This window comes from Panulirus ornatus, chromosome 11 (genome assembly GCF_036320965.1).
Source record: "Panulirus ornatus isolate Po-2019 chromosome 11, ASM3632096v1, whole genome shotgun sequence".
NCBI lineage: Eukaryota > Metazoa > Arthropoda > Malacostraca > Decapoda > Palinuridae > Panulirus > Panulirus ornatus.
Window position 1 is genome coordinate 54,255,610 of NC_092234.1, and position 11,040 is coordinate 54,266,649.

Genomic DNA, 11,040 nt, shown 5'->3' on the forward strand with positions numbered 1-11,040 from the left:
CAAATTGGAGGTGGAGGGATGGAGTGAAAAAGATTTTGAGCAATTAGAGTATGAACATACAAGAGTGTGAAAGGCGTGCAAGGAATAGAGTGAATTGGAACGATGCAGGATACCTAGGTCGAAGTGCAGTCAATGGATTGAACCAGGGCATGTGAAGCATCTGAGGTAAACCATGGAAAGTTTTGTGGAGCCTTTAAGTGCAAAGGGAGCTGTGGTTTTGGTGCATTAGATATGACAGCTAGAGACAGTGTGAATGAATGTGGCCTTTGATGTCTTTTCCTAGCTCTACCTTGTACACATGCAGGGGGAGGGGGGGGTGCCATTCCATGTGTGGTAGGGTGGCGGTGGAATGGATGAAGGCAGCAAGTATGAATGTACATGTATATATATGTATACGTATGTATACATTGAAATGTGTAGGTATGTATACGTGCGTGTGTGGGCGTTTGTGTATGTGGGTGGGTTGGGCCATTCTTTCGTCTATTTCCTTGCGCTACCTCGCTAACACAGAGACAGCGACAAAGTACAATAAATAATCCCTGTTTCCTCTGTCAGCGAGGTAGCACCAGGAAACACGGAAAAATGGCACATCCACTCATGTACCCATATTTATTTATTTTATTTATTTTGCTTTGTCACTGTCTCCTGCATTACACATATATACATACCAGTATATACATACACAGAAATATACATATATATATACACACGTACATATTCATACTTGCTTGCCTTAATCCAAGCCATAGTACATCATGCAACCCTGTCTCACACCTACATGTATCCCATAACTTTCGCTCAACTCTATATTTACTGTACACATGCACTTGTTCCTGTATAGAAGGCTACCACACCATCCAAAAGTTGTACCCCTACACCATATATCCTTAACACATCCCATAAAGCATTCCACTTGACTCTGTTGTACGCTTTTTCCAGATCCATAAGTTGTATAGAACTTCTTACCCATTGCTAAATACTTCACCACAGTTACCTTTACCACAAAATCTGATCCATGCATCCCCTTCCTTTCCTAAAACCCACTTACTCTTCACTTATTCTGCATTTAATCACTTCCATTACTCTATCAGTTAACATTCTTGCATACACTTTTCCTGGTATACTTAATAAAATTATTCCCGTATAATTGCTACATACATCCTTAGCACCTTTTCCTTTGAGTAAAGAAACAATAATAGCTTCCACCCAATCCTCAGGCACAACCTTCTTTGGCCAAGGTAAATTTCATATCAGATGGATCCATTCTATCGCACTTTTTCCTCCATACTTCAACATTGCAGCTGTAGTCCCATCCACTCCAGGTACCTTTCTTACCTTCAGCCTCATTATTGCCCTTCTTACCTCTCTTTTTGCTGTAGGCCCTTGTACTTATATCCTCTTCCTTCCATTCTCCATATCCATGCATGTAACAACTGCTGCCTCCCCTTTTGCACATTCCTTTCACTTCCTCCTTTTGATTCAGCAATTCCCCTTCCTTACTTCTCATATTCTTACTTCTCATTCTCTTACATCCACCTCTTTCCTTTTTCATCTCCCATTATAGTTTCTTATTACAGGTTGTACCTCACTAATACAGCACTCTGTGGTCTGGAAACTCCCATGGTCCAGCATGTTTTGAATCTTCTGCCATTAGTTTGTGGATCTGCCACTAGGACGATGTTGTTAGCAGCGTTAAGGTGCCAAAATCTGTTTACACTGCAGCCAAGCTAAGTGACAGTCCTCTTAATTTCTTATAGCTCAAAAAGTGTATAATGCTGATTAATCTACCCTGTATTGGTGTCATACACCACAAAAAACCTTGTCAAAGGTATTGAGGAGTCTTCATCTGTGGGTAAGGATTCCAAAGATAGAGTAACAATTCTTAGCTGAAGCAAATTTGCAGAAACGCATAAAGCCAAGCTGATGGTAATTGGTAAGAGTGTTCACCCAGGGGCATTAAAAGGGATCAATTTCTGTTTTCCGGAATTTTCTGGGGTCCAGTAATGGCCAGCTCCCAAGTTTGCCTGATTAATGAGGTACTACCTATATCCCAAATATTTTCATTTAACTATGTGTGCATAGTGCCATTGTACAAACCACAGAGGCATAAGTTTGTTGAGTATTCCTGGGAAATTATATGGGAGGGTATTGATTGAGAGGTGAAGGCATGTACAGAGCATCAGACTGGGGAAGAGCAGTGTGGCTTCAGAAGTGGTACAGTATGTGTGGATCAGGTGTTTGCTTTGAGGAAAGTGTGTGAGAAATACTTAGAAAAACGGATGGACTTAAATGTAGTATTTATGGATCTGGAGAAGGCATATCAGAGGGTTGATAGAGATGGTTTGTGGTAAGTCTTAAGAGTATATGGTGTGGGAGGTAAGCTGCTAGAAGCAGTGAAAAGTTTTTACCAAGGATGTAAGGCATGTGTACTAGAAGGAGGAGAGGAGAGTGAGAGGTTTCCAGCAAAGTCAGTCTGTGGCAGGGGTGTGTGATGTCCCCATGGTTGTGTAATTTGTTTATGGATGGGGTGGTTAGGTTGATAAATGCAAGAATTTTGGTGAGAAGGGCAACTATGCAGTGTGTTGGAGATGAGAGGGCCTGGTAAGTGAGTCAGTTGTTGTTCGCCGATGATACAGCTCTGGTAGCTGATTCAAGTGAGAAACTGCAGAAGTTGGGGACTGAGTTTGGAAAAGTGTGTGAAAGGAGAAAGTTGAGAGTAAATGTGAATAAGAGCAAGGTTATTAGGTTCAGTAGGGTTGAGGGACAAGTTAATTGGGATGTAAGTTTGAATGGAGAAAAATTGGAAGAAGTGAAGTGTTTTAGATATCTGGGAATGAACTTGGCAGTGAATGGAACCATGGTGGAAGTGAGTCACAGGGTGAGTGAGGGGGCAAAGGTTCTGGGAGCAATGAAGAATGTGCGGAAGGAGAAAATGTTATCTCCGAGAGCAAAAATGGGTTAGTTTGAAGGAATAGTAGTTCCAACAATGTTATATGGTTTGGAGGAAGGCGGATGTGTTGGAAATGAAATATTTGAGGTCAATATGCGATGTGAGGTGGTTTGATCAAGTAAGTAATGAAAGGGTAAGAGAGATGTGTGGTAGTAAAAAGAGTGTGGTTGAGAGAGCAGAAGAGGGTGTATTGAAATGATTTGGACATATAGAGAGAATGAGAGGATAGATTGACAAAGAGGATATATGTGTTAGAGGTGGAGGGAACAAGGAGAAGCAGGAGACAAAATTGGAGGTGGAAGGATGGAGTTAAAAAGATTTTGAATGATTGGGGCCTGAACATACTAGAGGGTGAGAGGCATACATGGAATAGAGTGAATTGGAACAATGTGGTATACCAGGGTCGATGTGCTGTCAATGGACTGAACCAGGGCATGTGGAGCATCTGGGGTAAACCATGAAAAGGTCTGTGGGGCCTGGATGTGGATAGGGACCTGTGATTTTGGTGCATTGCACACAGCTAGAGAATGAGCGTGAATGAATGTGACCTTTTTTTCTGTTTTCTTGGCGCTACCTCACTGGAGCTGGGGGTAGCGATGCTGTTTCCTGTGGGGCAGGGTTGCGCCAGGAATGGCTGAAGGCAAGCAAGTATGAATATGTACATGTGAATATATGTATATGTATGCATATGTGCCTGTATGGGCATTTATGTATATATATATATATATATATATATATATATATCTTCCGCAAAGCTTTTACTACCTCTTCTCTGTTTACCAAATCATTTTCCCTAACCCTCTCACTTTGCACACCACCTCGACCAAAACACCCTATATCTGCCACTCTGTCATCAGACACATTCAACAAACCTTCAAAATACTCATTCCATCTCCTTCTCACATCACCGCTACTTGTTATCACCTCCCCATTTACGCCCTTCACTGAAGTTCCCATTTGCTCCCTTGTCTTACGCACCCTATTTACCTCCTTCCAGAACATCTTTTTATTCTCCCTAAAATTTACTGATAGTCTCTCACCCCAATTCTCATTTGCCCTTTTTTTCACCTCTTGCACCTTTCTCTTGACCTCCTGTCTCTTTCTTTTATACTTCTCCCACTCAATTGCATTTTTCCCCTGCAAAAATCGTCCAAATGCCTCTCTCTTCTCTTTCACTAATACTCTTACTTCTTCATCCCACCACTCACTACCCTTTCTAAACAGCCCACCTCCCACTCTTCTCATGCCACAAGCATCTTTTGCGCAATCCATCACTGATTCCCTAAATACATCCCATTCCTCCCCGACTCCCCTTACTTCCATTGTTCTCACCTTTTTCCATTTTGTACACAGTCTCTCCTGGTACTTCCCCACACAGGTCTCCTTCCCAAGCTCACTTACTCTCACCACCTTCTTCACCCCAACATTCACTCCTCTTTTCTGAAAACCCATACTAATCTTCACCTTAGCCTCCACAAGATAATGATCAGACATCCCTCCAGTTGCACCTCTCAGCACATTAACATCCAAAAGTCTCTCTTTCGCACGCCTGTCAATTAACACGTAATCCAATAACGCTCTCTGGCCATCTCTCCTACTTACATAAGTATACTTATGTATATCTCGCTTTTTAAACCAGGTATTCCCAATCATCAGTCCTTTTTCAGCACATAAATCTACAAGCTCTTCACCATTTCCATTTACAACACTGAACACCCCATGCATACCAATTATTCCCTCAGCAGGTTTGGATGGTATTGCAGTGGAATTTATTAAGAAAGGGGGTGACTGTATTGTTGACTGGTTGGTAAGGTTATTTAATGTATGTATGACTCATGGTGAGGTGCCTGAGGATTGGCGGAATGCGTGCATAGTGCCATTGTACAAAGGCAAAGGGGATAAGAGTGAGTGCTCAAATTACAGAGGTATAAGTTTGTTGAGTATTCCTGGTAAATTATATGGGAGGGTATTGATTGAGAGGGTGAAGGCATGTACAGAGCATCAGATTGGGGAAGAGCAGTGCGGTTTCAGAAGTGGTAGAGGATGTGTGGATCAGGTGTTTGCTTTGAAGAATGTATGTGAGAAATACTTAGAAAAGCAAATGGATTTGTATGTAGCATTTATGGATCTGGAGAAGGCATATGATAGAGTTGATAGAGATGCTCTGTGGAAGGTATTAAGAATATATGGTGTGGGAGGCAAGTTGTTAGAAGCAGTGAAAAGTTTTTATCGAGGATGTAAGGCATGTGTACGTGTAGGAAGAGAGGAAAGTGATTGGTTCTCAGTGAATGTAGGTTTGCGGCAGGGGTGTGTGATGTCTCCATGGTTGTTTAATTTGTTTATGGATGGGGTTGTAAGGGAGGTAAATGCTAGAGTCCTGGAAAGAGGGGCAAGTATGAAGTCTGTTGGGGATGAGAGAGCTTGGGAAGTGAGTCAATTGTTGTTCGCTGATGATACAGCGCTGGTGGCTGATTCATGTGAGAAACTGCAGAAGCTGGTGACTGAGTTTGGTAAAGTGTGTGGAAGAAGAAAGTTGAGAGTAAATGTGAATAAGAGCAAGGTTATTAGGTACAGTAGGGGTGAGGGTCAAGTCAATTGGGAGGTGAGTTTGAATGGAGAAAAACTGGAGGAAGTGAAGTGTTTTAGATATCTGGGAGTGGATCTGTCAGCGGATGGAACCATGGAAGCGGAAGTGGATCATAGGGTGGGGGAGGGGGCGAAAATTTTGGGAGCCTTGAAAAATGTGTGGAAGTCGAGAACATTATCTCGGAAAGCAAAAATGGGTATGTTTGAGGGAATAGTGGTTCCAACAATGCTGTATGGTTGCGAGGCGTGGGCTATGGATAGAGATGTGCGCAGGAGGATGGATGTGCTGGAAATGAGATGTTTGAGGACAATGTGTGGTGTGAGGTGGTTTGATCGAGTAAGTAACGTAAGGGTAAGAGAGATGTGTGGAAATAAAAAGAGCGTGGTTGAGAGAGCAGAAGAGGGTGTTTTGAAATGGTTTGGGCACATGGAGAGAATGAGTGAGGAGAGATTGACCAAGAGGATATATGTGTCGGAGGTGGAGGGAACGAGGAGAAGAGGGAGACCAAATTGGAGGTGGAAAGATGGAGTGAAAAAGATTTTGTGTGATCGGGGCCTGAACATGCAGGAGGGTGAAAGGAGGGCAAGAAATAGAGTGAATTGGAGTCATGTGGTATACAGGGCTTGACGTGCTGTCAGTGGATTGAAGCAAGGCATGTGAAGCGTCTGGGGTAAACCATGGAAAGCTGTGTAGGTATGTATATTTGCGTGTGTGGACGTGTGTATGTACATGTGTATGGGGGGGGGGGTTGGGCCATTTCTTTCGTCTGTTTCCTTGCGCTACCTCGCAAACGCGGGAGACAGCGACAAAGTATAAAAAAAAAAAAATATATATATATATATATATATATATATATATATATATATATTTTTTTTTTTTTTTTTTCATACTATTCGCCATTTCCCACGATAGCGAGGTAGCGTTAAGAACAGAGGACTGGGCCTTTGAGGGAATATCCTCACCTGGCCCTCTTCTCTGTTCCTTCTTTTGGAAAATTAAAAAAAAAAAAAAAAAAACGAGAGGGGAGGATTTCCAGCCCCCCGCTCCCTTCCCTTTTAGTCGCCTTCTACGACACGCAGGGAATACGTGGGAAGTATTCTTTCTCCCCTATCCCCAGGGAAAATATATATATATATATAACATTATGTTAATGTGCTGAGAGGTGCAACTGGAGGGATGTCTGATCATTATCTTGTGGAGGCTAACGTGAAGATTTGTATGGGTTTTCAGAAAAGAAGAGTGAATGTTGGGGTGAAGAGGGTGGTGAGAGTAAGTGAGCTTGAGAAGGAGACCTGTGTGAGGAAGTACCAGGAGAGACTGAGTACAGAATGGAAAAAGGTGAGAACAATGGAAGTAAGGGGAGTGGGGGAGGAATGGGATGTATTTAGGGAATCAGTGATGGATTGCGCAAAAGATGCTTGTGGCATGAGAAGAGTGGGAGGTGGGTTGGTTAGAAAGGGTAGTGAGTGGTGGGATGAAGAAGTAAGAGTATTAGTGAAAGAGAAGAGAGAGGCATTTGGACGATTTTTGCAGGGAAAAAATGCAATTGAGTGGGAGATGTATAAAAGAAAGAGACAGGAGGTCAAGAGAAAGGTGCAAGAGGTGAAAAAAAGGGCAAATGAGAGTTGGGGTGAGAGAGTATCATTAAATTTTAGGGAGAATAAAAAGATGTTCTGGAAGGAGGTAAATAAAGTGCGTAAGACAAGGGAGCAAATGGGAACTTCAGTGAAGGGCGCAAATGGGGAGGTGATAACAAGTAGTGGTGATGTGAGAAGGAGATGGAGTGAGTATTTTGAAGGTTTGTTGAATGTGTTTGATGATAGAGTGGCAGATATAGGGTGTTTTGGTCGAGGTGGTGTGCAAAGTGAGAGGGTTAGGGAAAATTATTTGGTAAAAAGAGAAGAGGTAGTGAAAGCTTTGCGGAAGATGAAAGCCGGCAAGGCAGCAGGTTTGGATGGTATTGCAGTGGAATTTATTAAAAAAGGGGGTGACTGTATTGTTGACTGGTTGGTAAGGTTATTTAATGTATGTATGACTCATGGTGAGGTGCCTGAGGATTGGCGGAATGCGTGCATAGTGCCATTGTACAAAGGCAAAGGGGATAAGGGTGAGTGCTCAAATTACAGAGGTATAAGTTTGTTGAGTATTCCTGGTAAATTATATGGGAGGGTATTGATTGAGAGGGTGAAGGCATGCACAGAGCATCAGATTGGGGAAGAGCAGTGTGGTTTCAGAAGTGGTAGAGGATGTGTAGATCAGGTGTTTGCTTTGAAGAATGTATGTGAGAAATACTTAGAAAAGCAAATGGATTTGTATGTAGCATTTATGGATCTGGAGAAGGCATATGATAGAGTTGATAGAGATGCTCTGTGGAAGGTATTAAGAATATATGGTGTGGGAGGAAAGTTGTTAGAAGCAGTGAAAAGTTTTTATCGAGGATGTAAGGCATGTGTACGTGTAGGAAGAGAGGAAAGTGATTGGTTCTCAGTGAATGTAGGTTTGCGGCAGGGGTGTGTGATGTCTCCATGGTTGTTTAATTTGTTTATGGATGGGGTTGTTAGGGAGGTAAATGCAAGAGTTTTGGAAAGAGGGGCAAGTATGAAGTCAGTTGGGGATGAGAGAGCTTGGGAAGTGAGTCAGTTGTTGTTCGCTGATGATACAGCGCTGGTGGCTGATTCATGTGAGAAACTGCAGAAGCTGGTGACTGAGTTTGGTAAAGTGTGTGGAAGAAGAAAGTTAAGAGTAAATGTGAATGAGAGCAAGGTTATTAGGTACAGTAGGGTTGAGGGTCAAGTCAATTGGGAGGTGAGTTTGAATGGAGAAAAACTGGAGGAAGTGAAGTGTTTTAGATATCTGGGAGTGGATCTGGCAGCGGATGGAACCATGGAAGCGGAAGTGGATCATAGGGTGGGGGAGGGGGCGAAAATTCTGGGGGCCTTGGAAGAATGTGTGGAAGTCGAGAACATTATCTCGGAAAGCAAAAATGGGTATGTTTGAAGGAATAGTGGTTCCAACAATGTTGTATGGTTGCGAGGCGTGGGCTATGGATAGAGTTGTGCGCAGGAGGATGGATGTGCTGGAAATGAGATGTTTGAGGACAATGTGTGGTGTGAGGTGGTTTGATCGAGTGAGTAACGTAAGGGTAAGAGAGATGTGTGGAAATAAAAAGAGCGTGGTTGAGAGAGCAGAAGAGGGTGTTTTGAAGTGGTTTGGGCACATGGAGAGAATGAGTGAGGAAAGATTGACCAAGAGGATATATGTGTCGGAGGTGGAGGGAACGAGGAGAAGAGGGAGACCAAATTGGAGGTGGAAAGATGGAGTGAAAAAGATTTTGTGTGATCGGGGCCTGAACATGCAGGAGGGTGAAAGGAGGGCAAGGAATAGAGTGAATTGTAGCGATGTGGTATACCGGGGTTGACGTGCTGTCAGTGGATTGAATCAAGGCATGTGAAGCGTCTGGGGTAAACCATGGAAAGCTGTGTAGGTATGTATATTTGCGTGTGTGGACGTATGTATATACATGTGTATGGGGGGGGTTGGGCCATTTCTTTCGTCTGTTTCCTTGCGCTACCTCGCAAACGCGGGAGACAGCGACAAAGTAAAATAAAATAAATATATATATATATATATATTTTTTTTTTTTTTTGCCGGTCTCCCGCGTTTGCGAGGTAGCGCAAGGAAACAGACGAAAGAAATGGCCCAACCCACCCCCATACACATGTATATACATACGTCCACACACGCAAATATACATACCTACACAGCTTTCCATGGTTTACCCCAGACGCTTCACATGCCTTGATTCAATCCACTGACAGCACGTCAACCCCGGTATACCACATCGCTCCAATTCACTCTATTCCTTGCCCTCCTTTCACCCTCCTGCATGTTCAGGCCCCGATCACACAAAATCTTTTTCACTCCATCTTTCCACCTCCAATTTGGTCTCCCTCTTCTCCTCGTTCCCTCCACCTCCGACACATATATTCTCTTGGTCAATCTTTCCTCACTCATTCTCTCCATGTGCCCGAACCATTTCAAAACACCCTCTTCTGCTCTCTCAACCACGCTCTTTTATTTCCACACATCTCTCTTACCCTTACGTTACTTACTCGATCAAACCACCTCACACCACATATTGTCCTCAAACATATATATATATATATATATATATATATATACCTTGCTGATGCGGGAAACAGTGATTAAGTATAATAAATATATATAATATATTATTTACTTAATTATACTTAATTGCTGTTTCCCGTGTCAGCGAGGCAGCACCAAGAAACAAACGAAGGATGGACCTTCCACTTATACATACATAAATGCCCATACATGCACATATCCATAATATTCATATCAGCATATACATACACAGACATATACATATTTATTCATTTATTTATTTTGCTTTGTCGCTGTCTCCCGCATTAGCGAGGTAGCGCAAGGAAACAGACGAAAGAATGGCCCAACCCACCTACATATACATGTATATACATACACGTCCACACACGCAAATATACATACCTATACATCTCAACGTATACATATATATACACACACAGACACATACATATATACACATGTACATAATTCACACTGTCTGCCTTTATTCATTCCCATCGCTACCCCGCCACACATGTAATAACAACCCCCTCCCCCCTCATGTGCACAAGGTAGCGCTAGGAAGACAACAAAGGCCCCATTCGTTCACACTCAGTCTCTAGCTGTCATGTAATAATGCACCCTTTCCACATCCAGGCCCCACAAAACTTTCCATGGTTTACCTCAGATGCTTCACATGCCCTGGTTCAATCAATTGACAGCATGTCGACCCCGGTATACCACATCGTTCCTATTCACTCTTTTCCTTGCACGCCTTTCACCCTCCTGCATGATCAGGCCCCGATCACTCAAAATCTCTTTCACTCCATCTTTCCATCTCCAATTTGGTCTCCCACTTCTCATTCTCTCCACCTCCACACATATATCCTCTTGGTCTATCTTTCCTCACTCCTTCTCTCCATGTGACCAAACCATTTCAAAACACCCTCTTCTGCTCTCTCAACCACACTCTTTTTATTACCACACATCTCTCTTACCCTATTATTACTTACTCGATCAAACCACCTCACACAACATATTGTCCTCAAACATCTCATTTCCAGTACATCCACTCTCCTGCGCACAACTCTATCCATAGCCCATGCCTCGCAACCATACAACATTGTTGTATTTTGACTTTCTAAAAGGGGAAACAGAAAAAGGAGTCACGCGGGGAGTGCTCATCCTCCTCGAAGGCTCAGATTGGGGTGTCTAAATGTGTGTGGATGTAACCAAGATGAGAAAAAAGGAGAGATAGGTAGTATGTTTGAGGAAAGGAACCTGGATGTTTTGGCTCTGAGTGAAACGAAGCTCAAGGGTAAAGGGGAAGAGTGGTTTGGGAATGTCTTGGGAGTAAAGTCAGGAGTTAGTGAGAGGATAAGAGCAAGGGAAGGAG